This window comes from Canis lupus, chromosome 25 (assembly GCF_011100685.1).
Source record: "Canis lupus familiaris isolate Mischka breed German Shepherd chromosome 25, alternate assembly UU_Cfam_GSD_1.0, whole genome shotgun sequence".
NCBI lineage: Eukaryota > Metazoa > Chordata > Mammalia > Carnivora > Canidae > Canis > Canis lupus.
Genome location: NC_049246.1, coordinates 3,300,646 through 3,326,240, shown reverse-complemented (window position 1 = coordinate 3,326,240; position 25,595 = coordinate 3,300,646). Strand labels below are relative to the sequence as shown.

Here is a 25,595-nt window from a genome sequence, read left to right as displayed (position 1 = left end):
AAACCTTTTTGTATAGAATTGTTGAATCACTGGGTTGTACATTTGGCATTGTATATACATTGTATAATACTGTGTGTCAACTATACCTTGATAATAATAGTAAAATGTAATAATAATAATAATAATAATAACCTTTTGCTTAGACCTAGATCCAGAAGATACTCTCCGAAGTTTTTCCTAAAAGTGTTATAGTTTTACATTTAATTTCATCATCAATTTTGAGTTAATTTTATATGAAGCATGAGATTAAGGTCAAGGGTCACTTTTTTGCCTATGGATGTCCATTTACTCCAGCACTATGTTGAAAGACTATCTTTTCTCTATTAAATTGATTTTGAACACTTGTCAAAAATGGGTTGGGCATATTTTTGGGGATCTATTTCTAGGTTGTCTGTATTACTTCATTGATCTATGTGTCAGTTTTCTACCAGTACCATGCATTTTTAATTGTCATAGTTATATAATGTCTTGAAATTTAGTAGTCAGATACTTCTCACTTTATTCTGCTTTTTCAAAATGATTTAGGTTTCCAGTTTCTTGACCTTTCCATATAAGTTTTGGAATAGGTTTTTTTTTTTTTGTATATACAAAAATTTTTGTGGTGATTTTGATAAGAATTGCATTAAACCTGTAATTTGGAGAGAACTGACATCTTTACTATGTTGAGTTTTTCAATCTGCAAACACAGTATGTCTCTCTATTTTTATATCTTCCTTGATTTCTTTCATCACCATTGTAGTTTTCAAGTCCTACAGACATTTATTAGACCTACAACTATTTTGTAATTTTCTAGTTTTGTATTTGAATGTTTCATTTTGGCTTTCTGTGATGTTAAGACAAATCATATTCCTATTTTATAGAATGTAAGCATGTCTATAACATCTAAGACATTAAGTCTTAAGAATAAAAAGTCTAAAAAAATAACACAAATTCCCCGCCCCCCCTAGATTTTAAAGTGGGTAGCTGGCACACATTTCCAAAGCATTTGAACAGTATTTGAATACTGTGTTATCATCTTTTTTTTCATAGTGTTCTCTTCTGCTATGACTTAGGAAAAACAATTCTATTTATGCTTCGGTTTTACTTCCATTAACGCGATTAGTGTGAAAACAAAATGGATTATTAAACTGATATTGTTTTCCTCATTTTAAAGTATGTAAGAAAATTATGATTTAAGGAAAGTTCTCTATGAATCATATATTTTTCCAAGAATTTTGTTAGCTAATTTTCAGAATATCGCTCACTTCTTTGAGAGAGGGAAATGACTAACAAAAGACCTTCATATTTGAGTGAGGGCCCATATCCTGAATCAAAGTACAAATTTAAATATTCACTACTTCCAGCACTTTTTTTTCCAACTAAAGAGCATGTGAAGATTGTAAACAGGCTTCTTAAATTAATTCATTCCATTGAGAATACTATTTATCTTTTAAGAACAAAAAATTGCTGTTAAGGGTTATTCACTTTTTCTTTTCTTCTTTTGGGATTTTACAGTCAGAAATTGAACATGCAGAGGAAGTTCTATTTATTGTGAATCTCATTATCTCTTTCAAAGTTCAGATTGACTTCTAAGTGGAGTTGTGGCTACGTTAATGCAGACAAAATTATCACTAACTCTAGGCTTTTTACTAATTACACATCAAAACAACAGTTGAAGGCCTGCCCAGTACTGGAGCTCTAGTTTAAAAAACGGTAATATTTTTTATGTAGTAATACCTTATGTTTTCTCTTGGTATGTTTAGTGATAGATAAGGAATAACATTAAGCTTTTCCTCCTCATTTTTAATAAAAATATTTCTAATGATATAAGCATGTTAATCATTTCTTCAAACATTTCTTCAGTTTCTTCTGATTCCTTAACATTTGATTAAATCAAACTTTTCTAACATTGGAAATGAAAGAATGAAATTTGCAAAAACCTAGTGCACAGTTAATACTTGGAAAGATTTTTTTTAATTTAGTTCATTAGTGCAAGGTTGATATATTTGAACCTGAAAAGTTAATAAATTGTCAGTATTGTCAGCTAGACTGATAAAAAAATTTTCAACCCAAAGAATGGGTTATTGACCATTGGTGTTATGATAACTTTGACTTATTTTCCTTACTCTGAAGAAATAAAGTATAAATTCCCATGGTTTATTCCATAAATAAAAACAAAGGGAAAAGAAAAGGAACAGATACATTTTTACTTTAAATAGATTGATTAGGGAGCAGATCTGGTCAGACAGACCTGGTTCTGAACTTTGCCTCTATCATTTACTGAATATGACTTTGAGCAACTTAACACTGTTTGTATATATAAAATATACTAACAATATCTTCATCAAAAAGTCGTTGAGCTGACTAATCAAGGCAGCATATTTGTCTCATAGTGCATGCTAAAATGGTATATATGTATCTGGTATTATTCCATATAAAATTCATAATTAGCTAAGTTTCATTTGTCTTTTCCCTTTTGCTGACTTAATACTATAGTAAAAGAATTGGTAAATTTCTTAGTATGTTTACTCTTGCTCAGTCAAAACACATAGTAATTAATGTGATTAAGCAAACTAATATAAATGTAATCTATTGAAGCTAATCTAAAGGAAAATGAAGAATCTCTAAGATCTTAAAAAATGCTATTTTTTATTTCAAGGATAATTGATTTCTGAAAGCCGAATAATTATAAAAAGGCAGTGATCAATAAAACCTATGTCCTACAAATCCTTTTTTTTTTTTTACTTTTATGTATCTTTATGTTAAAGTTACCTGTGCCTAACAAAATGTTGAGCTTATAAAACTAATCAAATGCCATTAAAGCATATAACTATATTTTTGGCTCAAGATTCTAGTTTGCCCTGAAGTTATTCCATTAATAAATGTAAACATTTTGAAAAATGATCAGAGTAAGAAGAGGAAAGGAGAAGGATTAGATTTCCAGTTCACTGACATTAATCAGTGTTTAATGTTTTCCTACATTAAGATGGGACTGCCAGGATCTGAAGGTGAGATATTTAAGTGTTTTAGTTTTTGCTAACATTGTAATGAAAATAGAGTAGCCTTTGATGACACAGAAATACCCCTCTTTATGCTTTGTTTTCCAAACATATTTATCTAATCCCATCCCTTCTTAGGATAGAGTAGTAAGCATGGGAATTTTGCACTGCTTCTTATTTCTCATGTCCCTTTCTATTTGTTGTACTTCTTTCAGTTTTCTATGTCCCAAATAGTTAGCATTTGGCCGTTAGAAGTACTTGGGAAGAGTTACTTTGAATTATTTGCTCTTAGTCATCCTTTTAACACACAGAACAGAGGACTCATAGCTTCATGCAACCAAATCATGTTGTTTAAGTCTCCCTTCTTTTTTATAATTCCCTTCACTGTCTTAATGGTCATCTATTGTGATGGAAAACTATTTTTGTGCATAGGTTTGTGTTTACTTTAAGATCCATTAAGACTTTCTTTCTTAACTGAATATTTCAACTTCACATAAAAGATTCTGTTTTGCACTATAATTGTCTCTTCCCTGATACAATTTGAATCATGAAAGTAAAGATGGTATCTTATTAATATTATCCTGGCATGCCTAAAACTACTGCTGAATGTGTAGTGGGTTCTCAGTAAATTAAACTTTAATTGAGGATGGAAGACATGCAGTCTTGGCAGTATCCTTCATTTATCAAGATCTAAACCATGTTGCATATGGAATTATACATAGTACAGCACAAATCCAATTTACAGGCTGTTGCAAGCAGAAGTTGGAGAGAAGGGAAAATCCAGTAATACTGACATGAAAAAAAAAAAAACCAATAGCACTGACTTGAGTGCACATAAATATTCCTGTAGAGAGATGACAAGTAAGGAGAATTTCATATAGTGGCTTCAGTTTGTGCTTGCAGAAAAATCCTCCAAGATTAGAGTATGCAAAGATGCCTATAGACCACAACTACAGGAAATCCAGGATAGAACTTTTGTTTTAAAATTATTTATTAAAGGTATAAGAAACTATAAATGCATCTGTGGTACTTCCTTCTTTTCCTTTAGCCCAATTTGTCCTCATTTCAGTGTCTCTTAATTAGCTTACAAGAAGTAATGAAATTCTGTTTTTTATTCATTCTGTGAAGAGCAAGAGTGGGATGAGAAGAATTATCCAGATTTCAGACTAAATGATTCAAGAGTCTGTGTGATACATTAGAAAACTCTGAGGAAAAGTCTGGGAAACTTGAAGGAAAAAAAACCTTCAGGAGAAAGATAAGTTAAATATGCAGAATTTTAGATAAAATAAGCATATGAGCTAAGAAGTGTTTCATTTCCATAAACAATTAGAGATAAGAACAGCCTCCTGTCACAAGCTTAAGCTTTGGAGGAAGAAAGTGGTGGCGTAAATAGGAATGATGCACCCAACACTCTTTCCTTTTGTGGAAAACCACTGACTTCATCTTGAAGGTATGTATATATTTAAAAATATATGTTTCTTTCCCAATTTCCTATTTTTTTCCTTTAAACTTTCTAATTTGCTGTTCTTTCATCAGCTAGGTATGCTCCTGTTGCATCCTTTCCTGTCATGTTCCCTTTCTTCTCATTGTTCTCAGTTTTTTGTTGTGGCTCTTCCTCTTCTAATTCTCAGACTAACCAGAAAATCTCAACTCGTGAAAGAATCAAACTTCTAGACAATGGTGGTAGCTTGTGATGAGGGATAGAAACAGAAAAATATTAACCTTTAGCCCAGAAGGCTGACCTATAGCCTGCATAGTTCCAATAAGGATTAAATATATCCTGGTTGCTACATTCTTAAAGGGTCTCATGACTGCTTGTACATTTCATGGATAGTTAATATCTAGTTGAATGGTAAGCACCAGAGAAGTCTTGCAAAGGTAGTCGTATGAGTAAAAATTTGAAGAAAACATTTATGATCTAAAACTCCTTGCATGTCCCTTGAACACTAAGCAGAACACTAAGCATCTAACCACCAGCTTCATTCAACAAAAGCGTGGCTCTTCCTGCCACAAGTCCTGTCCCTGTGGTATAATAAAAGCACCTTTTTGCACCAAAAACATCTCAAGAATTCTTTTTTTTTAAAGATTTTATTTATTTGTTTGAGAAAGAGAGAGCATGAGCAGGGGTAGAGGGAGGCGCAGAGGGAGAGATTGAAGCAGACTCCCCATTAAGTGGGGAGCCCTACTTAACTCCGACTCTGGGCTCAATCCCAGGACCCTGGGATCATGACCTGAGCTAAAGGCAGATGCTTAACCAACTGAGCCACCTAGGTTCCCTTCAAGAATTCTTTTCTGACTGTTCACTTATGGTCTTACATCAGTTTGAACAGCCCCTAAGATGAAGAATCAGAAGCTTAAACTATCCAGTTCTTTGTGCTAAGAGAATTTGGTCCTCTTTGCTGAAAAGGAACTCCAAATTTTTGAGTCCTCAATGAAGCCTGTTTAGCAGAAGACTTAAATGGCACTTGTTGTTCATTCTCTTCGATGGAACTGATACAAGTAAAGAGAAGATTCAGTCTTGCTCTCAAGAGAATTAAGATCTTGTTGTGAACCACCATATTGACTAAAAATATGGAAAACTTCAAATTAATATGATGAAATCCAACATATGAGTGCTGGATATGTGAACCAAGGTAAGTATGGGCAGCAATGAAGAGCTGGAAAGAGATGCCTATTGTATATCTATCATAAAATGAATTTAAATAAACTCAAGAACATAGATAATAGTGAAGTGTGTAAAAAAATAGAAAATGATGAGTTTGGAGTATTTGTTATCTTTGTTTTTAATGTAATTGATTTCATTGTAATTTTATATGATCTTTTAAATTAATTTTATGATTAGCAACCAGCTCTTAAAACTCCTGAAAATTTAATAGTTGGTTCTCATGAGCTGCCATGAGCCAGCTCCAGCATGCACCTGTCTCCGTCTACTCTCTTAGCTTCCCTGATTATGGCATATTAATTGTGTGCCTTAACATGGTCAGAATTGACTAAGTTATCAAAAAACTTTTAAACTACGTAACTTGAATGCTACATGTAAGTGACATACTGGGGCCCAATTATATAAGGAATATAGTGTTTTTCAATAAAAGGAAAAAGATCTCTGTGTAAGTAAATGATAGTAACAAATTAGCCACAATTAGGCCTACTAATCAGGGCACTGTGTAATATATGGTGAATGTATCAGGAGCACAAATTCTGGAATACCACAACACGAGCTACCAAAGTCTCTGTCAATTCAAAATAAAATGAAATAACAGCTGGCTAATATACAGATATTAAAGTGTTCTTAATATGTTCTGTGTTGAGAGCTCCTCTGGGCACTGGTTTGCAAAGACTGTGTGAGTGTGGTAAGAGTAGTAGGAAACCTTTAACAGGCAGTTGCACCCTTATATGTCTTTTGGTGAAGGAAAACAGGTGCTGTGGGAACATGGAAGCCTTGACATAGGACAGTCCCGACCCCTATCATCACCACTGCAGACTCAACCCGCCAGTAATACCAGCAGAAAGCTATGGCTAGAGTAAGACTGAGTAAAGAGAGTCAAACTATAAGCAAGAGAAATGCGAGCACTTCTTGTAAACAGAGTTCCAGTTAGGACTGGGTATAAAGTGCTCTCTGACAACAGGTCTAAGCAAGCTCCCCACATATCAGCAGTTAGTGGTCCAGAGGCAGTAGTGATCGTATAAGCTGTGAGCAAACTTGTGGTGTGACTATAGCACTCGTTGCTTGAGCATGGATGATGAGTGAGAAAAAATATCCACACAGTTATTTCAGGAAGGCCTGTATAAAGAGGTGCAAGACAGTAATGCAACTCTTGTGCAGTTGGAGCTAGAGCTTTTGCTTTGTTTTATTCAAGAAGGTTACAGAGGAGATATATTTTCAGAGTCTCAAAGTATCTGAAATTTTCTTGCTGTCTGAGATAAACTCCAGTGGTGTGGCTGGATGACCAAAATCACATGCTTTTAAAAGCCCATGTTTGCGCTAAAGCTTTCTCTGTTGTTACCTGAATTTTGAAAAGCTTCTTGTGGAGTTCCTGAGTTTTGTTCTTCAATAGATCCTCACGGTTTTTGAAAATTCCATTTCTGCATGGATGCATGGAAGTATACTTTTAATCTTAAACTAGATAGGCTATTTTTCCAGGATGTGTCTAATTTGAGGGTTTTTTCTTTTCATTCTCCTCCCCCCTCAGAATATAATAAAACATCTTAATCTACACACTTAGGTCACTTTTTAAAACTCAGTAATGTGTTTTTCATTATATCTTTGGTTATTATTTCTGGTTCACTTACTCTATTTTCCTGTAGGAGCACCTGCAATTCTTAGTTTGCGCTTTTGTTCTTCATCCTCCATTTATTCTACAATGTTAAGCTTTTTCTTTTTCCTATAAAGTTTGGTGCATCTTTTTATATTTGTGGTCTATATCATAATTTTACTTCTTGAAGATACAATTCTGTTCTTTCTAATTCAGTACAAATTTCAATTCTTTTATGCAACAGTTTCCTTGAAGTCCTTACTCTGTCTTATTATTACTTCTATACAACTGCTCAAAGTGGCCCATTCATTTAAAATGTTTTCCTGACTTACATCATCTTTGTAACTGATCTGCATTTTAAATTGTCTTCAAAACTTAGCCCAAATCCAACCACTTCATATTTGTTACATGAATCTAATCTAATTGTTTAAAAATTAGAATTATATGTGTATACTTAAAGTATAGATTTTAAATATTTTTAAAAAATTCTTAGTGAAAATATCTGTATATCTGTTCTCTGTATTTATCCAATTCTTATTATAGTCTTTTCCTTTTTTGGATACAGACAAATTGTTAAACCAAGCACCTTCCCAAATTAGAAGCACAAAATACCATTCAGATAAGTCAATTTACATTGTGTTCTGCTAAGTAGGTTGCATTTTCTCACACTGAGTAAAATCTATTGCTTACAGATGTGGGAAAATAACTTGTACTTTTGAAACTCACTAGAAATGTGCTTTATTTTGACTAAGACGCGACCTGAACACTCTTTGTTTCTTACTTTCTTTCTCTTTTAAGGAAAAAATTCGAAAATTTGGTTGAACTGAAACTCTTGACCATTCAGTAGTTGTTAGAACTGTATAAAAATAAAGAGTTGATTGAGTATTGTGATTCAGTGGGAAAATATTTGTATCTTGACCTCACACTTTAATTTTTTTAAATTTTTATTTATTTATGATAATCACACAGAGAGAGAGAGAGAGGCAGAGACACAGGCAGAGGGAGAAGCAGGCTCCATGCACCAGGAGCCCAATGTGGGATTCGATCCCAGGATCACACGCCACCCAGGGATCCCTTGACCTCACACTTTAAAAGTTAGCTTATATATTTTTTTATTTTATTAAGTACATTTTCATCTTCTTTCTTTTATATCCAAAACACATCTAATCCTTGACCCATTTTCACTTCCTCCTCTCCCGACTCAAAGGACAGGAGTCAGCTCGTGACAGCAGGGCTAACTTTTCATGTCCTTTGGAGGAGTTAAGAGCATGGACTTTGTGATTGGGTCCTGCTCCACAATTTATAATGTGTATAGCCTGGGCAAATTATGTAATCTTCCTCAGTCATAATTTTCTTATAAACAGTTTATTCTAAGGACTTATTGAGATGCCTCTGTAAAGTGGGAAGAACCATGTCTGTCAATGACTGCCGCAAAGCAAGCATGTGGTAGGGATGCTCATTACAGTATTCTTCTGTTTCCATTAGAAATTCATCCCTTCACATACACTGTTTCTCTTCAAAATCTTTGATAAGTCCATCTCTGCTTTTCTTTTCTTCCTTTGAACATATCTAAGTTTCTCCTGTGAATAAAAGCCTCTGTGATTTGTTTTCCCAATGTTTATCTTATTTTTTTTTCATTCACTAAGAGGCTTTTTTCACCCATGTTGTTTACACCTGCTCTCTCCCTTTAACCCTTTTACACTCTTAGTGTCTGTGTATTGTTTCTTATTGCTGTCATAACAAAATGTCATGAAACAGTGGCTTACAGAAACAGAAAGGTATCCTCTTACAGTTCTGGAATTCAAGAATCTAAAACTCAGTTGCCAGGCCTGTGTTCCTTGGACATTCTAGGTATGAATTCTTTCCTTGCCTTTTTCATTTTCTAGGGACTGCCTGCATTCCCTGGCTTGCAGCCCTGCATCCCTGTGACTTCTGCTTCTAATGTCACATATTAATTCTCACTCTTATCCTCTTGGCTTCTTCTTATAAGAATCTTTTTTATGGCATTGGATCCACAAGAGTAAGTGAGGATTATCTCTTCAATTTAGGACCTTTAACTTAATCACACATACAAAGTCTTTTTGACTATTGGTCAAATAGTCATTGACTATTGTTATGTAGGGTAACATAGTCACAGAGTTTGGGGCTTAGGACATGAGTCTTTTGGGGGGTCATTATTCAGCCTATCACAGTCTGTTTTCTGCCTGTCTCTTCTGGCCTTATTACAGGAATATAGCTGACTATTACTAAATTCTCAGAAGTCTCTCTTCCTGTTCTGTGTGACATTACTACCTTTCCTCCCAGGTTATCCTGGCTCTGATACTGCTTTTCTGACTCTTTTTTCACTCAAATCTTTGTTTCACACACTTCCAGATTTAATGTCACAAAGTCCTATAACTCCTCCATGCAAAACTTCTAGTAGCTTTCCATTATTACTAAATTATTCTACTTTGTTAACTTCGCACATTCCACAAGCTTTTACTGAGTGCTTGCTACATTCCATGTAGTCTGTTTTCTGTGATAAGGATGCAGAGATTCATGGAATACCAACTGTATTGAAGGTACAATCAAATAAACAAACAATTTCAAAGCTATTAAGAATGTGAAAATTGAGATGAAATCATTGAGATGAAAATGGAGATTAAAATATACACACAGTATTATGGAAACCCTTGAGCTCGCCTTCCAACTTAGCCTGAGGATGTTAAGGCAGGCCCCTTGGAGAAGCTAATACTTGAGCTGGTCTTTTACAGAAAAATTGCTAATGCAGCACTGCAGAGAAAAGAACAAAGGCAAAGGTCTAAGGCATATAATGGCACTAACTGTTCAAGGAATGGTAGGTTGATTGTTATTACTGAAATGAAAAGTCACAGGAAGAAGCAAAATAAAACTGGAGCTTGAAGATGAAAGCAAAGTGAGTAGAAGACCTCATTAAGAAGGTCAGATGGTATAAACAACAAGTGATATGATACCAACTTCAAGACAGATGAACTTTCATCTCCTTTTGGTCTTTACTGGAGGGCCTAAGAGTTAAGAAGAGTTCATGTTACCAATGTGTGTCACTGGACAAGTGGAGCAGAAGTTAACAAATGACAGGAAAGCAATAGAGTTAAGAGTGGACTACTATATAACAATCTTTGATTTAAAAGAAAAGTGAAATAAATAAAATAAAATAAAATAAAATAAAATAAAATAAAATAAAATAAAATAAAATAAAATAAAATAAAAATGTGAGAAAGAACATCCAGCAGAGAAAAATGCATGGGCCAGGAGGATATTTATTAATATGAGATATAAATGAGAATCTTTAAAACAGATGCTAATAGAGAAAGAATAAATGAAAATAACAGGACTGAGTGAATGATTATCTTACTAGATTGCTACACAGAGGATGAGCCTGAGAGAAGCATGAAACTATTCTTCCCCCCTCCACCACCCTGAGCCTGGTGGAAAATGAAGAGAAAGTTGCTCCAGATATAAAATAGGGAGCAAGAAACTCAGGGAGATCATGCTTGAAGGCCTTGATTTTCTCAGGGAATTCGGAGGCAAGATCATTACTGAAATGGAGAGGTACTGGTGGTGGAGTAAGGCTACCCTGAGATATCCTCCATTTATCTGCAGGTCTGCTTAGTGACTCTCAGATCTTCCATGCAATTCTTGGGCCAGCTCTCCCACTCACACCTAACCCCTTCTCCTTCACTAGAAGAATTTTGTGTTGTTTTGTGTGTAATGTATGTATAATACAAATTAACAAAGATTAATGTCTCAAAGTATTCCCTAATCGTCTGTAATTATAGTAAATCATTTACTGTGAGAGTATTACCAAGGGAACCAAGAATAATTTAAGAACCAGACTCCCCCTGCCAAGCCAGCTTCCAAGAGAGTATAATGTTTAAGTGGATCCCATCCATCTTCTTTGCTTAAAATCTTTCAATATCCAGTCATCATCTAAGCTAAAGGATGAATTCTAAGCTTTGGAGTTCAGCTCACAGGAGGCTTCAAAGTCTGTCTCCTTTCTACTCCTTTCTGCATAAACACTGTATGTTCCATGCCGAATTGATTGTGGTTTTATCAAGGTTACAGCATTTGCCATCTCTTCTTCTCGTTCCCTTCCTTCCCTTCCTTCATTACAGCTTCCCGTGTTGCCACTCTTCTTTCAGAGTACTCAGATGACAAAAATTTTGTGTATGGAAAAGTATTTTATCATCTGGCTCATTGCAAAATTGTTCATTCTCGCATCAATTCAGTGATACTGTATTCACACATCTATTGAGGCTAGGGATTGTGGTTTTGTACATTCTGCTTAGCAGTGTATTTGGTTTGTGGTAGGTATTTGATAAAGTGTGAAAGTTTAGTATTAATTTTAAGAATATTTTTATTTGTGAATAAATTAAAAATGTTTCTTTTTCCCTCTCTCTAATCTTTTGATTGATTTAGTTTATTTGGTTTCATGGGCCTTCCCAATTAGGGACATGCTTATTTTTGTTTATTAAGGCAAAATTGTAACAAGTGGAGATGTTCTACAGATGAACACAGAACTAAAATCTCCTATGAATAAATTTTTTTTCTACCTAACAATTAAGAATTGGGGTTTGGAATTAGGAATTGCCAGGTTTTCAAAGTAGAACAGTATTTATTTTAACCTAAACATCTTTAGGACTACGAAGAGGGCATTAGTTGGATATTGATGTGGACTCTAACTCTGACTCAAATCATATGGTTGGCTGGTTTGTGTGATGAGCCATATCTGGAGAGGAATCAGGATAATGAGCCATCCATTCAGTGCTTAGATCAGATTAAGTGTCTCCTTACATTTTCTGTGCAGTAGTCCCTAGACTTTCTAGATCTGGTAACACTGAAGTTCAGTTTTGTTCAAACCACTTCCTGTTCTAGGTTGAGTAAATTAAATTGCTTTCCAGATCATCAATGGCGATTTTATTAGGAGAAATTTTTGCAAGCATAACCCTTCCACTGAAAGAAAAAACATCTGATTAGAAAACATCAGGTAACTAGACTATTCCAGTGTTGCTTTGACTAACCTTTCATTCTATAAGTATGTATCAAACAAATTTATGTGCTACACTTTAGAGTTTTCCAAAGTACTCTATGAGAGAGGACTAAATATTTTACCTAGAGATAAGGGGACCAATGCAGAGTCACCTGGACCTATGCTTCTCAAAGTTTAACGTACACAGGGATTTTGTTAAAATGCAGATTTCAATTCAATATAACTGAGATGAGTCCTGACATTCTGCATTTCTAACAAGCTCCTAAATGATGCAGTGGTTTCTGATCAGGGGCCTACATTTTGAGTAGCAAGGAGAGTTGATAATTCAGTCTATGGCTCCTTAGGAAGATACCTGAGAAAAAGGACTCGAGGAGAGGAATAATTCCACTATGTCTCAATCAGAGATCTGGAATATCTCTAAGAACTATCTATCTATCTTAAGAATGTTAATTTTCAAATTTAATTTAACTTGTAAATAAAATTTCATTTATTTAGACATAACTTTTATTATCAAACTTATGCACAAAATTTTACAAAGGCAATTACTTCTAGACAGGACTTTTCATGAAGAATAATAGTTTCTTCTTCCTATTCCCAGTTGCTACTCTACAAACAGTTTCAACTAGTCTAGTGAATTCTTTTGGCACTTGAATCCCTGTTACTAAGGAACATTCTGATACTGTTATTTCCTGGCTTTTTTGGTTGGAAACACTTACTGACTTCATACAACAGAAAATAGGATCAAACTCTTATGGCCCAGCTTTTCTCCTCCTCATAAGCATATACTTTTTCTCAGCTCTAGAGGAATCTCATTCTAATTTTTATTAGATTCGCATTCTCAGCTGGTTATACTATAGATTATGAATGTATAATTATAATCCATAGTTAAGCTACTGACTACAGTTGCTTTTTTTGAACAAAAATGTATGTTTCATGGAGTTATTGTTTGTTTTTTCTTAGCTTAGTATTATCCATACAGAATTTTTTTTAAGATTTTATTTATTTATTCATAGAGGCACACACACAGAGAGAGAGAGAGAGAGAGAGAGAGAGAGAGACGCAGAGACACAGGCAGAGGGAGAAGCAGGCTCCATGCAACAAGCCTGATGTGGGACTTGATCCCGGGTCTCCAGGACCACACCCCGGGCTGCAGGCGGCGCTAAACCGCTGCGCCACCAGGGCTGCCCTATCCATACAGAATTAACATGTAAATTCTCTGTCGGAAGTGTGATTCTCTTTTCTTATCTATAGGCATATGAGGTCTTTAATCTATTTCGTCCTTTTCAAGAAGAAATTCTATCTGGAGTTCTTATTTTTCTGCTTCACTATTCTTCAGACCCTCTGAAAGACTTTTATTCTAAATCTTCTTTCACCTCACTGGGGGCACTCCTGACCTTTGTCTGTACTTCTTCTCATCTCCTAATTCCATGTCTTCCTTTTCTGTGGCTAATTTCCTTGTATAATATATTATCTAGTAACTTCCTGATATAGGGTCCATGGGAGGAAAATACTTTGAGCATTAGTATGTTCCAAAATGTCATTATTTTCCTCTCGCAACTGATGGATGGCTTGACAGGGTATAGCTTTTAGGGTTGAAAGATATTGAACTGTTGTTAGTGAAAGCACTGATCCATTATCTTTCAGATCCTGATGTTGTCATCAGGAGGTCCAAATCTGTGCTTTCATTTCCCAGTGCTGACATCTCCTCTTCTATAGCCTTTGTTCTTATGCCTCTTCCATAAAGGTATAAGTCAACAAGGACAAGATGGATTCAAGAAACAGTCTATAAACCATAGAGATAAAATAAATTTCAGATTTTCAGGAAAGAAAGGATTTTTTTTATTGGAGTTCAATTTGCCAACATATAGCATAACCTCCAGTGCTCATCCCATCAAGTGCCCCCCTCAGTGCCCGTCACCCTGATCTTCCCTAGTCTGTAACTTTGGTGCTAAAAGTCTGTCAGGTTTCCCAACAAGAGGTAAACTAAAATTCTTTAAAACCCATCTGCTGCATTCTTCATATGTGTAATGTTATTTAATCTCTTTAATAATCTCAAGGTAAGATATGGGTGTACAGAGGGATTTATAAATTTGCCTTAAGAAAGAAAGTGTCAGAAATTAGATGCAAATTCTTTCCCTGAAGGACTAGAATAAAAGATCCTCAGTATAAATAGAAATGCAATGTCTAGAATACAAAGATGAAGTCCTAACTCTGCTGAGCTGTGACTTACCAATATGTGTTCTAACCAGTGCAAAAGACATTTTGTACCTTTATCCTTTGTTTCGACTGATGGAGAGCTTTTTAACACCAGGTTTTTCTTTGTCTACAGCTTTATAGACTAGTTACATTTTTATTCTATGGATATCTTGAGCTAGCACAGAATCTTTTCCTCAATAAATGTTTACTGATTCTTTACTATGTAATAATTTTCTGTGGTACCAGTAGTTATGAGGTTAGGGACAGTGCCCACTGGATAACATGTTATTACTTTCCCCTGCTCCCTCCAGATCACTGGATATGGACCTAAATTCCCATTAGCTGCCATCAATCATGTAAATGATGTTTCTTGGAGGAAACTTTTATGAAGTAGAAAAAGCAAAATCACAAAATTTAGGATCATCAGAACAGCAGGGCAACTAAAAACCCATAGCCTGATTTTGGAGTAAAGATGATGTTTGAGGAATATAGTAATGAAAATTCTTTATTATGGGTGGAGAAGCTTGGAGAAAGTGCATTCATTGTGTAAAGTATTCAAGAAACCAATAAACCATGGGTTGAGCCAACCACGGACCGTCATCAGACACACATGGTCATGTGGTAAACACTTGTGGCTGGCTGAGATGTGTTTCTTTGCTGAGTGAGACACTCCAGGGTTTATGCCCAACATATGATTCTTCCTTTCAGGTTTCAAGTTCTGTCCCACAATTTTCCAGTAATTCTACAAGGAACGAAATCCCTAAGCAAAAACTTTAGGCTAACAACAACAGTAAATATTTAAGATGTATTTATTTTGTGTTGTTTCTATTTTCTTCCTACCTGATATGTTAGGGGGGAAGGAAAAAGCGCTGAAAAATTCTATTTCCTCAACTTCTTGAATGATCAAGTATTTATTATTTTCACTGTCAGTGTATTATTTGGCCAGGCATTTTCCTATTTTCCTTCTCTATTTTGCAATGTTCATTAGGATGTTAATATGGAAAATAATATATGATTTATGTTGATTAGAAAGGTAAGATTCTATGTGTAAAAAAATTCTGACCTCAAATTAGGAAGATGAAAATTTCCTATAATCCGCTCTTACAAAAGTTACGAAACATTTGTATGGTTTTTTTTAAAAACTCTCAAAACCATGATTAATTCATGCATATTATAGAAAATTGGGGGAAAAAATGAGTTTTGTCCAAACTGCACATATTGTCGTCTTGATTATTATGTACTAAAATGGTGGCAGAATCAGAAAATATGGAGACTAAACATTACATATTAAACAAGAAATTCTTAAAGTTATAAAAATGAAATTATAATCTTAATTTTAAGCCAAAAAATCCAGTTGCAGATGCAAGTGGTCACTTAACAATTTACCTTAGGCTGATTGACTACCCTCAGGGAAAACTTAAGTGACTCAGAAACTATAGTAAAAATTCAAGTAACCTCTTACCTTGAGTTCCAGAGGGACAGTGGGAGTCCCAGTGGACACCTTGGAGAATTTAGACCCTCCTTCCACTTTACTCTGCAGTTAGAGTCTACTACTAAGATACTAATTTTTGAAAAAAGAGGATGAGACTAGGAGTATGAGTAAATAAGTAAACGGATAAAAAACTGGAGAATCTTGGGCACCGAGAATAAACTACTTGATCACCAAAAATAGCAGTAAGAATATCCCCTTCACAATTTGTACTAGTATCAGTCATCACGAGGGGCTAATCAATTCAGAATCCTTCTGAAGAAATGAACATGTTCTTTCAAAATGAAATGAAGATTCTAACTAATGGGTACTTGCCTTAGAATCCTTAAAGGATTTTGTTTTGTTTTGCAAAACAAAAACATATATATTACATATATATTATTATTATTAGTCCTCCTACGATGATATTTGTTTCATTAATACCAAATTCCATCTGTGCTGCTCTTTTCTTGACTCTAAGAAGATGAAATAATAATAAATGCAATATTTTTAAAATACTGTAAGTGGAAATTATATGAAATACATGAAGTACAAACAAAGCATGTAACTAAAATGAACAGATATGAGCAAGTTCATACATGTGAGACATGAGGAAGTGATAATTTCATCATAATCATAATTTCATTGTATCATGCCTAGATGATAGTGATTATAAGCCAACACTGGTGATAAGATGCATCCTGATTTCAGAGATGTGAAAATGCAATATGTGCATTTTAGAATTGATGAAATATGACAATTCTCTTTTTGTATTGGTGTTTACAGTTTGGCTTTTTTATTGAAAGTAACTTATTATAATAACTATTTTTTACAGCTTTATTGAGCATAAGTTATGTAGCATAAAGTTTACCCATTTAAAGTATATTGATTCAATATTTACAGACTTGTACAACCATTCACTATAATGTAATTTTAGACATATTAATCAGACCTCAAAAAAATCTTGTACCTCTTAGCCTCTTTTCCCATTCCCCTGATTCTCCTTCATCCATTTAATAAGATTCTTCTTTAAAAAAAAAAAGATTTTATTTATTCATGAGAGACACAGAGAGAGAGGCAGAGACATAGACAGAGGGAGAAGCAGGCACCTTGTGGAGAGCCTGATGCAAGACTTGATCCCAAGACCACGGGATCACAACCTGAACCAAAGGCAGGTGCTCAACCACTAAACTACCCAGACATCCCCATTAATAAGATTCTTACATAAATATTTTAATTTATTTTTTACATACATACTTGTTAGCCTGTTAAGAACTATTTGTTTGCCTGTTATGGTTTAGTGTGTTTCATGGACACAGCCCCATTGGCTTTCAGAGTTAGATGTTTTTTGTGGGGAGTCTTTCAGGTGGGAGTCTTAAACTTGGAGGCCTAAATGTGGCATCCAAACCCTTTGCTCCATAGGGAGAAGCTGGAAGTTGGGAGTTTCTTCCCAATTATATGGTGTTTTGCAGGTGGTGGGGTTTGTGTCAAGAGTGTGTCTCAGCCTTTCCTACCCATTTTGATGTGGGTGATGGTAATTTCTCATTCATCTGTTGTGTAGGAGCCACTTAACAAGTTCTGGATTTCTTTCAGAGGGAATGGCTCTCTCTCTATATAGCTGTAGATTTGGTATGTCTATGGGAGGAGGTACATTCAGAAAGTTTTCATGTTACCATCTTGGAATTTTTTGAAGTCGATGTTTTTATTTTGGTTTGGAGTATTGAAAAATAAAATCTGGCAAAGCTTTTTACGTGGGCCTGGAAGGCATGATGTTGTTTTAAAAGTGAGTATGTTAGTATGTAGGATGCATTAAGGAGGATGAATATAGGATCAGAAGATTTGTGTAGATATTATCCTAGTATCCTATCTTAGTAAAGGAATTACTAAGGATCTGGAAAAAAGTAGTAGCAATGAAGTAATAAAGTGAAGTTATTGGCTGTTGTAGGATTGAAAATTATGACCTTTTAATTGATGTCTATTTCCCAGTTTCTCTACTAATTCACTCATCTCTCTTAGGCTATAGTAGTCTAAGACAGGCTAAGTAGGCTAAGTAAGTCTTTTGTTTTACTTACGACAAAAAGCTAAGTTAGTATTTCTGAAAGCCTAGTATATATCAGAAAATATGTCCAGCATTTTGTGTATAGTTGTTACCCAAAACTGGGTTTTTCTCTTGGTGGATGTGAGTCAAAAGACACAATCGAAGCTGAAGATTAGAAAAGGAAGGCTTTTACTCACAACAAGTAAAAGAGTACCCTGGGTATCTTTCCCAAGGCCGTGTTTCCCTGAACAACAAAATTGAGGGTGCATACACATTCATGAAGGGCCTTGTGTGGGTAATACTGCATGGAATTGAGGCAAAAAGTCATCTTAAGGTGACTGAATCCAGGTCAAAGTCTTGAGGCCTGGGAAGGGTCAGCATCATCAATTCTCTGACCCCAATTGGTCTAGTATATGAGTGCCCAAAGGGGTTTAGATCCCACAAAGATAATTTAGGAGTTGCTTCAGGTCATCCTCACTTTTAAATATGATTATAAGTGGTTTGGAGTGTTAGGGTTTGGAGCTGATGGCCAAGAAAAAATTCTTAAGATATCTTTGATGCGAAAAGGTCGTTTTATTAAAGCATGGGGACAGGGCCTGAGTACAGTAAGAGCTCCCCTGGGGCTGTGAGGAATAACCAGTTATTAAGATTTTCTATCCTATACAAAGGTAGTGATCTGAAGGGGCACCTGCACCTCAATATTTATAGCAGCCAGGTCCACAATAGCCAAACTATGGAAAGAGTCAAGATTTCCATCAACAGATGAGTGGATAAAAAAGAGTTGGTGTATATATATATATATATATATATATATATATATATATATATATATATATAGTTGATATATATAAAAATATTTTTCATCAAAAAATTATTACTCAGCCATCAAAAAAAATGAAATCTTACAATTTGCAATGATGTGGATGGAACTAGAGGGTATTATGCTAAGTGACATAAGTCAATCAGAGAAAGACAATTATCACATGATCTCACTCATGTGTGGAAGTTAAGAAACAAAACAGAGGATCATAGAGGAAGGGAGGGGAATATAAAATAAGATAAAATCAGAGAGGGAGACAAGCCATAAGAGATTCTTAACTATAGGAAACAAACTGAGGGTTACTGGATGGGAAGTGGGTGGGGAAATGGGGTAACTCGGTGATAGGCATTAAAGAGCAACATGATGGGGCAGCCCAGGTGGCTCAGCGGTTTAGTGCCACCTTTAGCCCAGGGCGTGATCCTGGAGACCTAGGATTGAGTCCCACGTCAGACTCCCTGCATGGAGCCTGCTTCCCCCTCTGCCTGTGTCTCTGCCTCTCTCTGTGTGTCTCTCATGAATAAATAAATAAAATCTTAAAAAAAAAAGAGGAACATAATGTGGCGAGCACTGGGTATTATATGCAACTGCTATATCACTGTACTCTACCTCTGAAATTAATACGTAATTATATATTTTTTTCAGAGATTATAAAATGTGTATTAGATTTCATACGCAGTGGGGATACCAGCCTCACAGAGGTTAAGAGTTCCAACCCTGTGCCAACAGCAGTAAGCCACCCCAGTCTAGTACCAGCCATTCATCTAAGACAACACTGGATGGCTGCTGCCCCTGGACTGAGATTTTCTCCTCTTTGCTGGTGGGGGCTGGCTGGAATCAAGGGGGGACATGGCGGGAGTCTCAGGTCCCTTGGGGGAGCCATTCTGTTTCCGGAAGGCAGCTTTCTTGGAAGGCTGTGCTGGCAACTGCTGCTTTACTTTCTTTATATATTTATATTTTATATATTTCTTTATATATTATATATTTACTATATGTAAAAAAAGTTTTCTAACCTATGGAAGGGAGGTGATGTTGAATGTATAAGTTTCTGGAGATTGTTTTTTCTGGTAAATTGTTAAGACAGTTGCAAACTGAAACTCATGTCCTACAGGACTGTAATCTCTATCAGTTAATCATTTGTCCCTTTTCTTTGTTCTAGGGCAGCCAGCAGTGCCTGAGGAATGTCACATATATCCCACCTTGGAGGATGGGTATGGTGAGGTGTTGGCTTGTGCTTTGCCCTCAGCTTTCCTTCTCCTTCCTCAAGTACACTATCTCCTGGCCTGATGGTGGCTGTTTGCTCTTACATTCTTTCACAAGATGGCCAGGGGCTGCAATGACTTTTCTTACGTCAGGAAAGCTATGTCTTTCTGTCTTTATCCGGAGAGTACTCTTTCTGCTTACACTGTGTCTGATTTAATGCTTACAATAGTCCTGAGATAGATGGCATGATGCCTAATGGGGAGGTCTCTTGATCAGACGGGGGTTCCAAAATGTGGGATGACTATCATGTGGAAGCCCATGGTGCAAGAGGTGGAAGAATTCACCTGAGGCCAAAAAAAGGAGATTGAAATTTATTGAATATGCCACAAGGGAGCTGCTGGCAGGGACAGCAGAGGAGTGGCTGTCTGCAAGGAGGTAGCAAGTGGGGACTGTATTTAAAGGGGAAAGATGAGGAGGTATGACGACCTATGGAATTCTTCCTTTTTTTGGTAACTGTGCCTGATTGTAAGTAGCTCATTGGTCAGTTAGGGCCTTATGGATATTTTGAGGTGGGTTACCTCACGGGCCTGTCTATAATCTATTGCTTAAGTCTCTTTGCCTAAAAGTGGCCTCTATAGATGGGATTGTCTCAAATCAAAGATGAAGGAACTCAACCCATGGAAGATTATCAAGATTAAGGAAGTGGAGAAATAGACATGGATCCAGAATTGAAACCAGATAGTCAGGTTTTAATGTCCAGTTCATTTCATTATTCCATGAGACTTTTAAAAACTATTTTTTTAACAACTTCTTTTCAATAATCTAACCATACTGAGATAGGGAAACTGAAGGACTTCATAAAAATCTGATTTTTTCTCCTTTCCTCCTTCTATTCTTGCTAGAACCTGCACCCCCACTTTACACATGCCCCATAATGCACATAGCCTAAATCCTTATAAGTGACAAGAAGATAGTGATCTCTTTAGAATAGATAACATTTAAGGAAGAACCAAGTGAGAATGACCAGACAAAGCCATCATATGCTCATTCCAGATTGCTGGAGCTAGACATCTTGATCCTAAAATCCACTGGCTCCAAGGAATGATTGACTTATGAAGGATACCTGGGCACTCATTTTTGTTCTAACCAGTTCCTGGATGCCTGAGAGGACACATACATCAGATGATAATCCTCAATAAAAACCCAAGACCTTAAGCAAAGACCAGACTCTCTCTCCTTTCCTTTCTGAGTCTCTTGGACACTCTGTATCTTTGCACTCTTTATACCTTCAATAAAATCTGCTCCCATCTCCTACTGGCTTATGTTTGATTTTTATCCTGCATGTAGTCAGGGAACCTCTCAGGTGGACCTGTGGGACCACTCTCTGGGTCCTCTGACCCAGCCTGCCTACATCAGTAATCCAGCAATTCCACTTCTGGATATTTTCCTGAAGGAAACAAAAACACTAGCTTAAAAAGATACCTGCAACCCTCATGCCCATTGAATCATTATTTACAATAACCAAGACATGGAAGAAACCCTAAATGTCCAATCATGCTTTGTGAAGTAAGTCAGACAGAGAAAGACAAGTACCTCCATGCAGGGAGCCTGATGTGGGACTCGATCCCGTGACTCCAGGATCATGCCCTGGGCCAAAGGCAGGTGCTCAACTGCTAAGCCACCCAGGCATCCCATAAGGGAAAAAAAATGTAACTATGAATGGTAATAGATGTTAAATAGACTTACTCTGATGATCATTTTGCAATATATATAAATATCAAATCATTACATTGTATGTACACCTAAAACTAACATAATGTTATATGGGGGATATATTTAAATTTAAAAAAAGAAAAACAAAATACATTCCCCATTTGGTCAAATTATAGTGTTGTATATAAGCTATAAACTTTGTAGATGTCCTTATCATATTATTCTCTAATCTATGTGGTTTTCCACTTTGAGGCATTTATGGCAGCCCTCAGAGGTGTAGGAGCACCTGCCACAGAGATGTTAGAACATTTCACACTTGGGAAGTTCCACTTCTTTCACAGAAGTGTAGGTCGGCTTGTCCTGGAGATTGGTTTTGGAATGTTTTGTGGTGGTTTTTTTGTTTTTCTGTTTTTGATGAGAACAGGGTCAAACACCAAAGATATTAAGCTTTGTTCATTATTAACCAAAAGCTGGAACTCAGGTCTCTTCACTCAAACTTTATAGAGGACATATTATTTCCTCCTATATCTCTGTCGTTTCCTCATGAGGAATAGCTTCTTTTTGAGAGTACGTTTTTCATATAACCTGTGCTAATAATGGTAACCCAATTGATCTTTCTCATTCTCACCGATTCTAGCTGACATTGCTGATGAATTTAGCATTTAATTATGAACTCTCTCTTATATTTCATAGATTTTCATATTTTCTTATTTTCCACCTGTTATACATTTTTTAAAGCATAGTTTTGATGTGGGAATGTTAGGGATAGATGGGGCTAGTCAGGGAAAGATAAGGGAAAGGCCCAGAGTTGGGCTCCCATAAATCTCTGGGCTCCCATAAATCCCAAAGACAACATAGTCCTGACTCAGGCACCTACCCATCCCAAGGAAACAGAGATATGATAGTAAAAACAGAAAAGAAAATATATTAGTCTCCCTAGCTCTGGGGTGTTAGGGAGTATCTCCCTTTGATGGTTACCAGAAAATCCCAGAGATTCACCAGACCTCAAAAGAGTCATATGTCAATCACTTGAGACAGCACAAAGGAATCTCAAGGCCTTGGGTTCCCTGGTTAGGTTCCCAATTAAAGATCAGTCAAAAAAAGCCCTCAGTGGCAACCCTGTTGGGGCCCCTCTCACTTCTGAGAGCTTTTTCTGTACTCAATAAACTTCTATCACTTTACTCACTCTCCCATGTCTGCGAGATTCATTCTTTGACTCCTTGAGACAAGAACAAAGCTCTCCTGTATCAGTTTCCTGATTTTTGACAACTACGTATACTCTAATCAAGCTAATGTATACACTACAAAATCAAGATATTTAACACCCTGAAAAATTTCCTGTGCTCTTTACCTCATTCCCCTACCTCCTTTTATAAGCAAGCACTAATCTGCTTTTTATCACTGTAAATTAGTTTGCATCCTTAATAAAGACAATATGAATATACACTCTTTTTAAAAATACAACTTCTTTAACTCAGCATAATGTTTTGAGATTTATCCTGCTGCATGCATCAATAGTTTGTTTCTTTTACTAATAGGTAGTGTTCTGTTGTATGGATGTACCACATTTTGTTTATCCACTAATTTGCTGATGGATATTGGGTTGTTTTTATTATTAAAAATCAGATTGCTGTGAATATTTATGTACATGCCTTTTTGTGGGCATAGGTATTTATTCCTATTGGGTAAATACCTGAGAGTGAAATGACTGAGTTGTACAGTAGGTGTATATTTAACATTTTAAGAAACTGCCAGTTTTCTGGTCACTACCATATTGCACTCCCATGGGCAGTTCATGAAAGTTGCTCCACATTCATGCATTTGTTGTTTGTCTTATCAATTTTGGCTATTCTACTGGTGAGTATTCCTACTCATTATCATTTTACTTTACATTTCCCTGATGGCTAATGGTGTTAAGCATTTTTTCTTGTGCTTATTGGCTGTTTATGTGTCTTTAGTGAAGTGTCTGTTCAAATCTTTTGCCTATTTGTTTATTGGATTGTTTATTTTCTTATTGAAACTTCTTTATAGATTCTAACTGTAAGTCCTTGATTATAAATGTGTTTTGCAAACATTTCTTGGCGGTTTGTGGTTTTTCTTTTCAATCTCTTTCAAAGATAAGAACTTTTTCATTTTAATAAGGTTCAACTTACTATTATTTTTCTTCTATTAATCATACTTTTGTTTATTATACATATAAATCACAACTTTTCTCTCATGTTTTCCTCTAGCAATGGTTTGTCTTACTTTTCTTATTTTTTCTACATTGCCTGTAATTAAGGCTTATTACTAATCATAAAATTAAAGTCACTTCATTTTTTAGTATATTTATATTCAAATTTTATTTATATTTTGTATTTAATCACATATTAAATTATGTATTATATTTATTATATTACTATTTATTTTATTATTGGCTTATAGGAAAAAATAAATACTATTGTTCTGAAACCTATTCTGCAATGAAATTTACATATTCACATAACAAGGTAACAGCTAAAGATCAAAGAACAGTTAATTGACATGGCTTGGAGATTGATGGTCACATTCCTTTAAAGATAACACAAACTGTTAGCGTTCAGAAGACTATAGATGGAAGTCTTTAAATAACATTGAAATCAATATTTATAATTACAGAAAGACCAGAAGAAGGTCATAAATGTAGTAAAGATATGAATCTCTCAACCAGATCTTTTTCCTTTAACATGGGTATATATATATATATTTTTTTCTATATATATTTTTTCCAATCTCTCAGCCTTATTTTAAATGATTCTAAATTGCCACACTACCCAGATTTCTGCTTCAGTTAAGTAAACTTATCAAAAAATCTCTCTCTTTGTAAAACTATTTCCAATAAGGTAATTAATTAGAGGCCTGGGTCTGATACATGCTAATATTCACTAGACTGCATTGAAACCATGAATCATATATATGGCTAATGGAAAAGGGCTTTAGTATGGATAATAGTTTCCATTCAGTGATTTTAATTATAATTACATCATGACTACAAATGTAATCATAATTTCCTACATTACAGTATAGGTATTATCTTCAAAATTAACTTTCTCCAAAGTTTCTTCAATCATCTCCAAACTCCATGGATATTTCTTTGTTATGTCATCTTAGCAGTACACAGTATTTGTTTTGGTCTTTCTTAACATATGCAAAGCAGGAAAATCATATCCATGTGCCTTTCTTTCCCTAGTTTCTTTCCCTTGAGAGCAGACATTGATTTTTCTCTCTGTTTTGGATCACTTATAATAATCTAGTCTGGAAATAGAAATTAGTGTAATGAAGTTGTTTTGTCACATTAGATACCAACCTAAATCTGTGGGGAGATTTATTTGGTATGTTGTGTTTCCATTTGATGAGCGTTCTTGGGGTATATCCAAATATTGAATATATCAAATGCTTTTGGCAAGTACATATTACTCATACTTAATATAGAGGCACGGTTTGCATGCTATTGTGCTAGACATTGGGAGTAGTAAATAAATATAAATATAAAGATGGTGCTCTCTGCCTTCATGGTGAGTTTAATTGAAAAGGGATTTGGGGTAAAGTAGAGCATATAGACCAAGAAGCAGTAAGAAGCAGTAGCTTAACTTTTCAAGGGAAACAGCAGTGGTGTAACTTGTGTAAACTACTACCTCCTATAATGGTAAAAGAAAGTGTTTGAGTGTATTTGGAATTATGACTTTGGGTTGAGTACATACAAAACCACAATTATAGAGAAAAAATTATTGTCTTAATTTTACTATCTCATTATGAGTGAGAAGGGATCTGCAGTATCTTGAAAAGACTCAGTTATGTATTCAGTAGTTTATTAATGCATATACTCACCTAATTATCATCTATTCATTATTCCAAAATTTACTAAGTATCTGCTATCTGCCATGTTCTCTTCTAGGTATTAGG

General features: G+C 35.3%; 1 long non-coding RNA gene across 1 annotated transcript in view; it reads left to right on the top strand.

The window, feature by feature from the left end:
- The window catches only part of LOC119877529, a 112,819-nt gene extending 89,071 nt beyond the window's left edge, over nucleotides 1-23,748 (top strand). The window contains exons 4-6 of the long non-coding RNA XR_005378314.1: nucleotides 4,309-4,428; nucleotides 5,300-5,611; nucleotides 19,918-23,748. This is a non-coding gene — a long non-coding RNA (uncharacterized LOC119877529). The remainder of the gene's footprint in view (nucleotides 1-4,308; nucleotides 4,429-5,299; nucleotides 5,612-19,917) is intronic.
- The last annotated feature ends 1,847 nt before the right edge of the window (nucleotides 23,749-25,595 follow it).